The following is a 15,527-nucleotide window of genomic DNA, read 5'->3' as shown; positions in this document are numbered from 1 at the left end:
CTAGTTTCAGAGGGAGAGAGTGGATTTTGACTAGATTTTGAAACCGTCCACGCTATTGTGTTAGACAAGGGACTGAATCATTTCTTGAAAGATCATAACTATGTTTTCCTGGATTTATCACCTTAGTATTGAAGGTTTCATTTGTGATATACCATTTTCAGCAAGAAAATTCTGGTATTTTGTATGTTTTATTTCCTCCTCCTGTTTTCCAATTTATATGGTGACTTCAAGTCCTGGACACATATTAGTTCAGCAGTTAATAATTTGTGTCCGTGCCTCTAATCAACATTTCATTTTGACACCAGTGCTTATCTTTGATGTCTCAAACAATATTTATCTATAATATATACCAGCATAAAAATCTGTTACCTGAAAATGCTGTTCATTTTTGTATATTATTTAATCTGAATTTTAAGTCATTATCAATTGAAGTTGCTTGAAAAATGAAAATTAATACATCTCTGTTAATAATAATGGTTTTTCCACTTGTAAATTAGCACTGATCCCTGAGGTAACCCACAGCTAACATCTTACTGAGCTTAGGAGGATTTAATTTGTGTTCATGCTTTTGGGATTCTTTGGACTTTGTGAGGTCTTTACTGAGCCTCAAGGGGCAGAAAGCTAATTTTATTTTAAGTGGGACCTATTACAGTAAAACCTCTAAAATTCATAGCAGAATCCAGTGATTAGAATGAATACTTGAAATTACTTTCAAACTAACTAAATTAACCCTATATCAGGTTTTAGGGTTTTCTTAGTAAATTAAATGCACCTGTTAACTCCTTGTGGAAGTCATTCCTATATATTGTATTTGGTACAATGCCTATCTGTCTTGTATTAAATCAATAATGATGACATATCATTAAAGAGGTAGTGTAGAAACACAGCAACAGTGAGAAGAGAAAATTGGAGTAGTTTACATTTTTCCTGTATCTCTTTCCTAATCTGCAGATATCCTCAGTGTAGGACTTTCCATAATCATAGTAGACATCAGATTTTATATGTGATGTTTTGAATCTCCTGCTCCTTGCTGTTGCAGCAGAATGTTACCCTTTGCAGTCACATTAAATAAGATATGGGTTTATGAAAACATAGCTGACAAATTCTCAGCTTCCCTTATCTGATCATATCCCACAAGGTGAGAGGTCCAGCTCCACTGACCATTGCCGGGGGGACACTTGGATTTCACTTCACCACCATGGGAAATGCCTGGTTGTACAGGCAGAAGGAATACAAGAATTATTTTTCACATGAGAAGATGTAGGGACAAAATAAGGTCTGTCTTCTCCCTTTCATATGACCCTTATTGGTCTGGGTTTCTTTTATCAGTCTTTTGTGGATATATTTTACATAGGAGATCTCTGTGAGTCCTCAGAGTTCTGCCATTGTTTCATCAAGATTCACGCTGTGACTTTTCTTAAATAAATAAAATAGTAAACTATTATAATTCAATAAATGTTTAGAACTGCAACAGCAGCATTTTCTTCCACACTAGTAGTGATGGGAGGGAGGATGTACTGTGATATGAGGTTCCTCACAGTACTACTATTTTTTAATGCAACTCAGATTATTTTCCTCTTTATTCTGAGTTGAAAGATAATTTTTTTTGAATAATCTGTTTGAGGAGCTGCATTCCATTAAGATGCAAGATTTGCTTCTAAATAAAGTGCTAGAAACCTTTTAAAAGTGAAATCCATTTGTTAAAGAGAAAACAATAAAAATTAAAGAAGGATGGGGCAAGTGCATTTAAAGAAAAAAAAATCAACCCCCCAAAATAAACAAAGCCCTACTGAGTTCCCTGGCCCAATTTTGTCTTTGAAACAAGTCTGAGAATTAAATTCTCTTAGAAACTGTCCTTAGAGAAAGATGATGGACAACAGAACTCAGTCCTGCAAAACTGGGGACTAGACTCATGCAAGTCTTGTGCAAGCAATCTCCTCCAGCAAGGAATACTGCATAAGCATCTGATAGCCTTGAAGGACAGCATAGGAATAAGTGCAGATATGTTTTTATGGCTTCTTTTTAGGAGAGGGCAGATATGAAGAGAAATTTGGACTTTAAATTCAACTAATCTGAGACTTCAAATGTTTGCTCAATATATACCTATCTGGTAAAAAGCAGGTGCATTTTATTTAAATTTCTTTTAAAATGTGAAAGGATTATAAAGCAAGTCTCTTCAACACCCTGAAAAGTTAATGATAGACAGATTTAATACCACCAGTGTTGTTTGCTATGTTCTTTCTTATGAAAGATTTATTTAGAAAAGGAGAATGATTTGGGTCACCATTGGGTCACCACCTTTTAATTTCAAGAGGGGAGAGAAAGGAGAGAGCTGCTTTATACTAACTGGGAGGAAACTTGTTTCTTCATTTTATTAACTTATACTCTTGGTTGTCTTTAAACCACAGGACTTTAATAGAAATGAAAAAACCCACATTTTTATTGCAGCTCACAAACTGAACTGAGGGATGGAATAGTGACCCACAGGAATTTCTGCATTGAGCACTGCTTTAAATTTTCCCTTTTTAACTCTTTAAGAGGTGCAGTGGTTGTCCCTACAGAAATAGTGAATTGTCATTGCAAGGGTCTGGGTTAAAAGGTGGCAACAAATGAAAAGGAAAAATTGTCTTTGTTTTGTATTTTCTCTTTGGCATTCTGAAGGCAAACATTAGATAAAAACTCAAGTCAAAATGGAAACACACCCATGAGTGAGATTTTCCTTGTTATATCTTCTTTAATTATAAGCATTTTTCATTTTGAGGAGGGTATAGGAACAATTTCTATCATTTGGTCTTGCATTTATAGTCACTCAATATTTGGAGTATATTTGGAGTATATTGACTGGGATTACTTAATAGAAAACACCTATCCAGGTATTCTAGTACTTTGATCTGGTTTTTTTTGCCAGTTGGTACTTTGAATGCTGAAAGTACAGCCACTGCAGCACTGCTTGAAAGGCCTGATATCCTTATTTAGTACATTATTTCCCAAATAACTGCCCTGAAATCAATGGGGCTCTTCAGTACAGTGCACGCCCCTGTGACAGAGCTTAGTTTGCCATAATTTGAAATGATGCAGTGAGGAACAAGGGTACTGGAAAAGTACTTGCTACTCATGCACAGAGCTACTCCTGAGAGAAGCTGATCTTAGAAGAAATCTGTTGTATTTTCCAGCTCAAAACCTCAATTTTTTCAGCAGTGTATTGTGTGAACTTGCCATGCTGGACTGCAACATTCATGTCAAATAAAACACAGAATAGTGAAAGAAAACAGAGCAAAGCAAAAATACTCTCACAAAAACCTTTTCCTGCTTTGTGAGTGATCTTTAGAGCCTTATGGATAATGCAGTGACTGAGGATGAGTCCTATTATGCACTGAAATGTTTTGTTGCTGTGCCTGAATGCATTAGGAAAATGCAGGAGGTTTGAATGCACTTATTGCTGCCATGCAGGATCACACCAACCTGCAGTTTCTTATAAGCCAAAGAGGTACATGAAATATAAGGATACAGTCAGGATGAGTAAGTTTATGTGCACGAGTTTGTTCCCCTTACTATAGCAATTCTAGAACGTATCCTAGTGAACCTTTTTATGGGATCAAGGATTATCAGTTGACCATTTGCAGGTCACAGATATGAGAATACATTATAATGAAAACTACTTCAGAACAACTTGTAAGTACCTGCCTATGTCAGGAATTTAATTCTACTGGGATTGAGTAGAAGGTACTGTCTTGATTTGTTTTGATGCTTTTTTCTTTTTAAGTAGAAGAACATACCATAATTTTTCTTATTGCCTTCAAATTAGATTTGTTTGTTTCACTGTTAATCTAATTTATCAAACTGATTGATCCTAATTTTCGTAATTACTTACTTTGTATTTTTTCCATTATGTAGTTTGATTTTTTTTTTCTGCCTTGCTCTCCTCCTTATTTTGACAGCATGGTAATAATACTGAAATATTAAACAGCAGATATCTTTCAAATATGATCCAAAATAATACATAAAATTTATATATAACCCTTTCAAAAACTGTTTCATGTCATATAAAAAGCTTTGGTCAACTTAATAAAGATGTTGTGATGAATTAATGTCCTGTATCACTTCAGTATTTTTGCATATATAACCTATCACATTCTTATTCTTCAAGCTGGAGATTGTTTCTCCTTCTGAAAATAAGCCTTTTCACTTCAGTAAAAGTAAGCATCTCGTGGCATAGTGACTATTCAGTGAAAGTAACAATGCAATAAGAGGGTTTATGTTAGTTAGATATCAAAGGAGATAAAAAAAGGACAAAGATTCTTTTTTCTACATTGCTTAGACTGTGAGGTTTTCTTTTATAGTTCAAAATTTAATATCCAGTAAAACTGGGGAAATGTTTGATCATTAGCTTTGGTGACAAGCACATCCATTATCTTTTTATGAAACCTTAAAGGTACTGTCAGGAGATGGCATTTTATTCCAGCTTTGCTGCACCTCCAAAGGGTCTCTGATGGGCCTTTTTTCTATTATCCATTTCCTAACATGTTTGAGTAAAAATGATAGATGAGCAGAAGATTATATATTATTGCCTAATTAAAAGTACATTACATTGAAAGTAAAGATGGGAAATTAATAGGAAAACACATAAAAATGTGCAGTCAAAAGTCATTCAAGTTTTCTGAATTGGAAGAACATGTGGAGAATGTTAATCTAGAAATACTTTTAGGGACCCCTGACAGCTTCATAACAATTCTCCTTTAGACATATGAATATGAAGCTGCTTATAAATGGAATTTTAATATTTTGGGATTACACAGTAGGGAAGGTGTCCAGAAGGACTGATCTGATCCCAGCTGAGCCTTGGGCATCAGTGTTTCTTGGTATGAAGCCTCCAAATGAATTTGCTTCTAGATAAGTGGAAGAAGTTAAGATGGAAAGAGTACAGCAGTTATCTATTCCCCCTGGTGCTGCACTTCACAAGGTCTGATTTACACATACTTAGAATTCTAAAAAAGTATTAGACAATTCTTATTTAATATACTAGGTAACCTCAGGGCAGCCCAGTTTGCAGGAGGCCCAAGCACAGATCATCTAGATTTGCAGTGTCCTAATTTCATAGGTCCATTAATAGAATTAACATTCGAATCTCAAACCTGCTGTAATTAATGACATTTTAGTGGTGGTGGTGGTGTTTTGTTGGTTTTTTTTGTTTGTTTTTTTTTTTGGAGGTAGTACCAGCCAAAGGGAGTGGGGTGTGCAGTGAAGCAGAGAAAGCAAGATTGTCACACTTGAATCTGTACCATGAAAATGAAAAAATGGACCTGTGGTAAACAATAGCTTATTGACTGGAGATTCTTAAAGGGTCAACCGCAGTGCACAGCAGGCAAGGTATTTATGAAATGGGAACCCTGAATATATAGTTCACTTTTAAAATGAACCATTTTTTCTCTATTTGTGCTTTTTCTAGCACAGCAAATTGACATTATCCACCTGCTTGTATAGATGCATACAGACACCAGTGTCTCTATTTTTTAGGGCACAAAGACATTATTTTATTTGCCATTGAATAAATTTCTGTCTTGGTACAGGTACATTTTGAGAAAAAGGTTTATTCTTTTTTGTAAACAAAAATAACAAAACCCAAACTTTAAAACTATTCATTTTGGCATGAGAGCTGTTTGTGTCATTCTGCCAAGGAAAATTACTTTTTTTTATGATAAATTTCCTTCATCAATATTTAATTGTATAATAAAAGTATTCTAGTTTTTCCAAATAGCAGATTTATCTTTGAGAGCATAATAAACTTCAACATGATATTTGCAAAAGAGGAGAGAAAAAGCGTTTACTGAAGGCAAGTTATAAATACCCCACTGCCTCAGAAAAAAATGCATCAAAATCTTTGGCCCTATTATCCTATATGAAATTATTTGTAATATTTATTATCTAGCTATGTGTAGCTACCTTCACTTTCCCCTGAGTAATATCTTACCAAGTCACTTCTGCACCATCACTGATCCCCTGGCAAAACCTTTAATCTACAGCATGTTTCAGCTATACAGCAATAACCTGTATTCTGCACTGTACACTCTCCTAAGCCTCTGGTTGTCTTATGATGGGAGACTTGTCAGGAAGCCAAATTTGCCCCCATCCTTAGAATCAAACAGAATTTAGGCTGCTCTGCCTTTGCCAGAATGCCAAACTTCCCAGGAAAGGATCTGTCTGACTATAAGCCCAGAGGTGGGGATAAATTAGGATTTTTATGCAGTCTGTATCTCACTGCAGAGCATTCCAACACAATAATCCTCTGACTTTCCAGTGTTCTGTTTTCCAAGCAAAGCAGGAAGGCATTAAGAAATGCTCTGCATCTTGGTGAGACCTGTGCCCAGTGGGTCGGGCTCTCTGCATTCCTTTTTTGTGCTGCTGTACTTCATGTCCAGAAAAAAAAGGGTGAATGAACAGTCTTTTAACATTGATGACAGAAGTAACAGGACAACTGGATGTCATTCTTCTAAATCCCAATTCACTGCATTTAATTACATATATTAAAATAGTTCTCTGAAGCTTAAATTAAGCACTACTGTATATTGTGGGGCTTTGGAAGCAATAGATAACTTGACAGGGATTTCCATTGCAAATGTTGCTCTCATTTTTCACAGATTTCAAATGCATAAAATCACTCATTTTGGGTTTTTTTTGTGTGCAAATTAGTTTACATTTGTAGGTACTAGCTCAAATACTGTTCTGATACTTCCTTGATGTAGCACCTCATGATATTTTTGAATCCATTGAACAAGATCTGTATCTTAAGATTGTAACAGCACTTTTTAATGGTTCAAAAGAGTAATGTGAACAATAGATCTAGAGGAACAAAATTCTCTTGGCAGCAGCACTGGCAAGAGAGGGTCCTAAATTTTCTCTTCTATTTAATGTGTAATCCATGTGTAGATGTCTGCCTTAGCCAACATAGAAAATACTACAGTAAAAATATAGCAACTTGCATTACCTTCCAACGGAAAATATATAGAAGACCACATTGTTTGATATACTGATTTCTTACATCCCACAAGGTACTGACAAATAAATATTATTTTGGCAAAAACTGCACTTGGATACATTATTGGATGAAAAACTGCTACATGAAGGCCTATGAAAGGCCAGAGGAAATGATGGTTATTGGTTAACATCCCTTGTTAAGCAAAGTATGAAAATTGCCTTGAGGCAAATATAAATAATAGATACCAATGTATTTGTAAAATTATTTTGAATATATCTTGTGGTATATATGTTGCAAGCTAAAAATATTTTTGAGAAGATTACTTGTATATCTTAATTAAATATTTGAAATATATCCTCCACATGTCAGGTTTTTTGCTTGACAGACAAGACACAAATAAATCTTACTGGTATTCTTCATTGTTCTCCAGTAATTTTTCACTATTTTGTTTCAGTTCTAAGGAAATAGAATGAAAATGAGGTGAGCAGTCTTTTTCTGGGAGACTCATTGCACATTCAAGAATTCTACTGATCTTAAAAATAATTTGGGCTGTATTTTTTTTTTGTTTTGTAGGTCTTGAATGTTAGTTTTTATGAAGTCTCCCACAGTCGTTATAATTTATTCATCTTCTCAACACCTTCCACCAGGGTTTTGGTTGAGGGATCTTAAATTGCCATAAGTATCTAGGACGTCATGACAGTATTGCTGAAAAAATCTTTACTTTTTATTTTATTATAGGAGAACTAAGTGTTCAGTGCAAAAGTACAAAATATAAAGAAGAGGTATAGCACCATGTAATTTCAAACAATCTCAAGAAGATAAGACAGACAGATGCCTGTTTTCCTTACTTAGGTTCTGATGTCCCATGAGTTTGGCAGACTCTTATTTGTGTCATATCACAGAAAACACAAATTCTTTTCTTCCAAAAAAGTTTCTTTCCATCGCTACTTGTTGGTATAACTTATTACACCTTAGTTGATTTGATTCTGTGATGAAATTTTCCCCTCAGCTCCAGGTGAATGCCCTGTCTCCACTGGAGATGGGTTTACATTTCATCTGTGAGGCTTTGAAGGAGTGAGACACCCCAGGATGTGTTTCACAGAGCCCTTAATGCCCACTCTGTGTGCTGTAAGGCTTGAGGCCAAAGGCCATGTGCTTTCAGCTCCCCATAAGACATATTAATGACTGTAAAATACACTCCTGAGCATCCTAATGCTGTTATAATTACTCACTTTATTATTACATGCCTCTTGAAAAAGCCAACCCTCTTCTAAATATTTTCCTCTTGCTTTCATGTAGTCCATAACTAGGAAGGTTAAATTGTGGTAGACTGCAAGGGAAATGTTCACATTAAAAGGAGTATTAACTTTCTTTTCACCGCTTCTTTCTGATCATTTACCTCTCCTAACAAGGAAAGCCTGAGAGAATTGGGTTTGTCCAGCCTAGAAGAGAGGCTTTGGAATGATCTAAGTGTGGCCCTCCAGCACCTGAAGGGAGCCAACAAGAAACATGGAGAGGGACTTTGACAAGAGCCTGGAGTGATAGGACAAGGGGGAAAACCTTTAAACTGAAAGAGAGCAGGTTTGGATTAGATATCAGGAAAAAAATTCTTTACTCTGAGGAGGCCCTGGCACAGGTTGCTCAGAGAAGCTCTGGTTGCCCCATCCCTGGAAGTGTCCAAGGCCAGGTTGGATGCGATTTGGAGTAACCTGGGCTAGTGGAAGGTGTCTCTGCCCATGGCAGGGGGTTGGACTTAAATTATCTTTAAGGTCCCTTTCAACCCAAACCATTCTAGGATTCTATGATTTAAAATTTTCTCTTTTAATACTTCGTGGGTTTGCACATCCTGTGTGTGTTCAAAGCTTAAAAAAATTTAATTGTTGAGTTTCTCCTGCTGTTATAATTGATAGCTGTTTGAATGCACATTGTTTGGATTTTGATTCTCATTTGATTCTAATTCTCTTAAAATGGAAATGTAGTCATTATTTCATATATTTTCTTTCTAATAATGAAGAATTCACTTGGCCATGCTACTGTAGATCTTTTCTAATGTGTGTTCCCTCCAGCTGAAGATGTGCTTTAAAATTGTTATGATAAATGCAAGAAGTTACCTGTATTTTCCAGCAACCACAAAATTCAACACCTGTGGTAGTGCTTGAATTTCATCTAAGAAGTTGTTTCTAAGCTGAAAGTTACAGCAGTGATGATCACAATTTGAAATTTAAGATTCCATTCTTGAATTCTTTAAAACTATGCACAGGTTTTGTTTTCTTTTCCCTTCATAAGCACATAATGCTGCTTTTTCATCCTTTGAAAGTTCTATATAGTTTTTTGCTGGTTTCTTTTTATAAATATTTCATAGGTAGTGTTTTGATCTCTGGTTCAATTTCAGTCATGGCAGCTGATGTTTTTGTTGAAAAGTTTCTTTCGAAGTACTGTGTACAAACAAATTTACAAGCAGGAACATGTTTAGTAGGTGCTGTGGAACTGATAATATTGAAAAAGTATTATGAAGAATAAATGCTCAATTTAAACCTTTTTTTTTCTTGAGACATACAAAATATGGCCACAGTGTATCAAAGATGCAGCTGAGGGTTAGAAGAAGTCTGGATAATCTTAAAAACATGGGGAAAACCCTCCTCTTGCAGACAGTGTTGTCTTGCTATCACATCCAGTTCAAGGCTGTCACAGAGCAAGGTCCTTTTGCAAGGTGGTTGTGAATATCTGTCAATAGGGACCATCAGCTTTGCTACAACCTGATCTATTTTTACTAGGACCACCTGCAAATAGGAAATACTGTGATTTGTACCAAAAAAACCAGCAATAACAACATTTTGCTCTGTAGAAGAACTGGTTGGTGTCTCTGAAAGAAGTGTGGGTTCTGTTTCTGCTTCCTAGAACACTAAAGACAACTGAATCTATGTATTTATTTTTCTCTGTTATTCCCTTTTCTGTAAGCATGTCTGTGGATCCCCACTCCTGAAGTCTTAACAGTGTTCCAGAATGACCCTGGATGAGTTTTGGTTACTGCACTCACAGAATGTGGGTCTTGCACTGCTTTTATATGATTTCCTTACCATACTTGAAAAAAAAATATGTGAAAAATGAGCCAAAGTAGGTTTATTTCCCATTAGTGATTGAATGCTGACATTTAGATGATGGAAACAGATAAATACCTTTGTCTGACTGTACAGATGAGAGCTTTTGTCATAATACTGTGCTTTTCATCTACACAAGTGCTTAGTCAGGCTTTTGGTGCTAAAACTTTTGAGTCCTTTGAAAGTTTTTCCCATCAAATTCTCTACAGTTTCTCAGTGTTTCCTCCCAGGAGATCTGCATGATTTAGGTAAAGATAATCGATCTCACTGAAAGAAACAAAATTACTTGTGACCATCAATGTGTGCTTATAGTTCCTTGTTGTTAAAGTCATGCTGTGAAGTTGCAGAACCCAGCAGAAACATATTCACAAAATGGTTCTGAACTTCTCCCTGCTAAGCAAGCAACATGCAAAAAGCCAAAAGAAACTAGAACAAGCTTATGAAGGGGTCTGGCTTTCGCTAGAATGAGGAAGATTTAAACAAAAACCAACCAAAAAACCACTCAGACTCTTAGTGCTATCTAGCAAAAGGACAAGAGGCAATGGACACCTATTATAGAGGAAATTCCAGAAATAAAAACCTGGTTTATTCTAAGAGTGGTCAGATTCTGGGTCAGGTTGCCCAGAGAGGTTGGGGAGTCTCCAGTACATGGGGATGCTCAAACACCACCTGGACACAGACCTGAGTAAGCTGCTATAGTTGACTGTGGTTTAGCAGGGGTGGTGGTGAACTGAACAGTTTCCAAAGGTCACTGTTGCCTCAAAGCTGTAATTCTGTGATCTTAAGGCACGGCAATGGGAATACTATGAATTATTCTCTAGATATCTATCTGATCTATTAACTCCTGATTATCTTTGTAAACCTTGTCTCCACATAGCTGGAGCTCTCATGAAAATGAATTAGACCATTATAGTTGTCTTAGGCAAAAAAATTAGGCTTTTCTGCAATGAAATAACCACACTGCTACCTTTTTTGTGACATGAGTAGGTACATCATATACTTGCAAATGCTGTGGTTTCAGGCTGTGGCTCATGGGCACAGAGAGGATTACTTATGGTACCACCCCAGAGGAGTAAACTAGCTCTGTTTTGACAGTCTGGCAGTGAGATAATGATCTGTCTCCTGAAAACTTCACTGTGGTTTATGTCCAGAGCAGAGATGCAGAACCTTTTTTGCACCTAAGCCTTTGAAGGTAAACCCTGCACTTACCATAGTATTACCCAAAAATGAAATGGGGGCGTGGAGGTGGGTGAGAATCCCATGGTCACAGGCTGGATCAAGTGAAATCTTAAGCTGTAGTTTTTCAGTTGGAATTTGGGTTTTCAAGAAAGGAGCTCTTGATTTTAAGGAGTCCTAAAGATTGCCTCTGAGTTTTAAGGAAATGGAAGACTACTTTTTATCTCTCTTCTTTGCCTGTTTTTTCTCTTAGGAAAGGGTCCAGTGTAAACTGTGGCTAAACCCATGAAATGTTGGGTGGTGTTAGTTTGGTGCCAGTAGTTTAGGTTCAGCCACCAATCACTGAGCTATATGGCATCCTCTTTTTTTTTCTTTTTTTTTTCTTTTGCTTTTGTCACGGGTATTTCCTCTGTGCTGTCACTTATCTCAGTGTTCCTTTTCCACACAATTTGGCAATTCCTGAGCACATATTTTTTCACATCTCTTGGCAGATGTTTGAAAAATCACATTTTGAAGACCAATTTCTTAACTAAAAGCTGCCTATGCTATGGGTGAATACATCGCTTAGGGTCCATTAGTGAAATTCTAAACCCTTACTTTTTGGAAGGTGATCATACACTAAAAGCAGGAAAAAGGAAAAAAATAAATTGCCAATTACTGCTAATAGCTTTCTGCAATTGACATGAATAAAGCAGATTGAAAGTACTTTTAAAAGCAGCTTCTCAGAAAATCCACATAGTAAAATGTTTTGGAATGAAGCAGTTGGAAAAAGCAGGTTAAATGTCCTGTGCTTAACAACTTGCAGAATCCAGAAGTCTGTTTTAAAGACATCTTTGGGGATTTCTTTGTGAGACTACAACTGATAAATGGGTTTGCTTTGTTTTCCCTTCAGACTGTTTACATATATCTAATACTATTTGCTGCATCTCCTTAAAAAAAAAATCCTCCCCCAAAATTGTTGGTTTTAAAGGAATACCATAAAAAGATAATCCAGTGCTAGTAACAAACTTTATTATTCAATTAAATGTTTTCAATATTACCAACTCTTTAACATCTATCTGTCTATGGTAAACCAGACAAGTTCAAGTACTTTTTCCTGAAAGCTGAAAATGTATTTTGTATGTCAGGTCACTCATTTTTCAGAAGGAATATCATAGTAGTTTTAATGATGGAATGATTTTAAGAAAATCAAAGAGCTTGTTATACTGTGATAAGTCAAGAAGCAAAGACAACTCACCAAAACAGGGCTCCCTGAACATTTTTATATATGTATTTTTCAGTGCTGTGCAAAGCACAGATGAAAGGTTAAGAGAGTCATAAACAAAGCTGGAATGTGATTTTGATGGGTAAGCTGCACTTTGATCTTCAGACTATAAAACGCTGCTACCTGGGTCAGAACTAACACTCAGTAGGACAAACAATCACTTGTTCACTGCACTATAAAATTCACAATTTCTTATTCTATGCCATGCTAGCAAACATTCTGTGCCACTAAAGGAAGCAAGGGGAGGATGAAGGTGCTTTAGCAATTAAAGCAACATTAAACATGTGTTAATTAAAGTTCTTCTTTGAAGTTCTATGATCTTTAACAAATAGCACTTTAGAAATGGATTTATGGCACATACTGAATAATGTTAAAGATCTTGAAAATGCTACTAATATATGGAATTACTTGAAACCAGGAATAAAATGGTAGGTTATGTGGTATCTTAAAAAAGAAAAAAATCAGTGTTGCTTTTGTTTCAGTTGGACAAGATTACATTTCCTACTACACCCAATTGTTCCCCTGCATTATGATTCCATTGAATCATAGAATATCCTGAGTTGGAAGCGATCTACAAACATCAGAGTCCTACTCCTAGCCCTGCACAGAGAAGTCCCAATTTCCATTTTCTCGTACTCATTCATCCCTTCAGAAAAATGTCTACTTCTTTTTAAGTTTCTTGCTTTCACTTGCACTTCCCAAACACAAGTAACTGCCCTCAGGTCTGAGCGGTGCCATCGCTGTCCCTGGCAGTGCTCAAACCCACGTGTAGATGTGGCACTGGGGGACATGGCCGAGTGGTGATGGTGGCAGTGCTGGGGAATGGTTGGACTTGATGATCTCTGACTTCCCAACCTTAATGACTCTGTGATTTGCACATTGCTCTGTAGTTTCCCATCAGTCTGAAGGACAGGACAGTCTAAGTTAAGATGAAGGTTATCTCAGGGGCAGGATGGACAGAAAGAGTACAGTAAAAAATCTTGATGCTTTTAAAAATGTGTGCATTTGATGTTTCTTTTGCTATGCCTTGTCTTTGTTGCTAAAATAGTTTCTGTGGGTTTATAACCACTCACAATGTCTGTTGTTTCTGATTAACTATAAATATGAGTAGTTGTACTGATTGCAGTTAGATTGCTTACATAAAATTAACATGGGATAGATTTTTATAGAACATGAATCTTAGAGAATATAATTAAGAAATTTGGGAAGGTTTGCTCTTCAGAAAACTGGAAAAAGAATTTTTTTCGTCTTGGAATTTCAGTGCAGGAAAAAGTGTGATTTCCTCTTGACCATATTTTTTACATATCAGTTGTAAAATATTTTTTGTAATTCTAAAGATACATCTCTTTATTGATTATCTTAATAAAACTTTTGTAGCATTTTACTGACAATAATAAAAATTAACTGCTTTTAAACAAGCAAAACCCAACAATTGAAAGCAACATTTTTTTCAATGAAAAGCCTACTTATACTGACCTTTTTATGTACAAAGTAGTCACAAGATTATCACCTGCTATGAATAGGAGGATCACAAAAGCTTAGATTCTGTGACCATACTTTTTAATTATGTCCTTGATTCTAGAAAATCTCAGGCAATGAAAAACTCTTTAATTTTAATTGTTTTGGATCCAGCCCTGTATTTAAAATGTGATGTAATTGTCCACTGCATTCATAACATCTGGCAGCATAAGGAAAGCACTTTATTGATGTAGGATTAGCCATCAGGCAACGGCTATTCAAGAACAAAATGATATTCAGAGAATTCCTTCATCACTAATTAGGAAATAAGTCAGAATATACATGTATTTGTATTTATTTAAATGTTACATTGCTCCTGTCACAATGATTTCAACCTAAATAGATATGAGCTGTTGTTCCTGACAGACAACTCCATTTCATTCTGCTAGAAGTTGTAGGACATACCTATTTATTCCATAATTTTTTTTTCTCTCCAGAGATTTCCACCACTGAAAATCTGGCCAGCAGGAAAGGACTGACATGCCATAAGTTTGAGCTGGCATGTTGCATCACAGTGCTGTGATATGCCTTTATGGCTTAATTTATAATTTAAAAAAAATATTAGTGCACTTTACAGTTGTTTCTCAGCAGAGGAGAATTCGGAAAATACAGAGATTGTTGAAACTACACTGGATTACACAATACATGCTATTTATCTGTTAATTATACCTGACTAATCCATCAATGACTTTCTCTTTGATTCATTACAGAGAGATTGATGGTGCTCACGACTGAGACTTCCAATACTGTTGCTATGTACAGTGCAAATATTTGGTTTTGGGGATGCAACAGGGAGATTAAGATAACATCCCTCATTCCAGGCTTTCACCTTGCTGCTGTTTGTCTTGTCTCTCAGCCAGCGAACACTGGCCTGGCTGGGATCAGCTTGGTGGAACCCAGGAGGGCACGATTATTACTTGCTTCTTTCTTGTTCTACACCAAATAGCAGGGAGTGGTGGCCTTTCCTCTCCCTTGATCCTGCAGCTTATCCAAGGCACTTTACACCAGTGAGTGCATAATACTTAAAGCTGTTGCAGAACTGCACACCCTCAGAGACCGTTCCAGGGTTTCTTGTCAAGGAGCTCAAGTGCTGTGTTGAATTGTGTGACACACAGGGAAGTTAATAAAGGACCTGTGTTGGTCTGACAGCCAGAATATGCTGTGTCCTTACATTTGCAGTAGTAATAGAAGAGAGAGCAAAAACTGGGCATTATAATACATTTATTTTTCAGGAATCTGTTTAATCTCTTGTCCTCCATGTAAAAAAAGTGAAATAAAGCCTAATTTTCAGTGAAACTAAATCAAATATCACAGCTACTCTTCCTTCCCTGAAAAACTCATCAAAATCTTTAAAAGTAAGTAGTGATGGTAGAAAAAAAAATACTGTTTTTAATTAAGCAATTTAAACTGCTGCTCACTTTGTCATAAGTTTTCATGGGATGAACCTTGTTTACTACTTCTTTTCAGACTCTAAATTTGTATTAATAGATAATGGAAA

The 15,527-nt window shown here is 36.1% G+C and overlaps 1 protein-coding gene across 7 annotated transcripts in view; it reads left to right on the top strand.

Annotated features, from left to right (window-relative positions):
* Window positions 1–15,527, top strand: part of NLGN1 (neuroligin 1) — a 391,414-nt gene that overhangs the window by 190,563 nt on the left and 185,324 nt on the right. The gene's annotated exons all lie outside the window — the stretch shown is intronic.

This window comes from Pithys albifrons, chromosome 11, assembly GCF_047495875.1.
Source record: "Pithys albifrons albifrons isolate INPA30051 chromosome 11, PitAlb_v1, whole genome shotgun sequence".
Lineage (NCBI taxonomy): Eukaryota > Metazoa > Chordata > Aves > Passeriformes > Thamnophilidae > Pithys > Pithys albifrons.
Note: the sequence above shows the minus strand (reverse complement) of the source record. Positions and strands in the feature narration are given on the sequence as shown.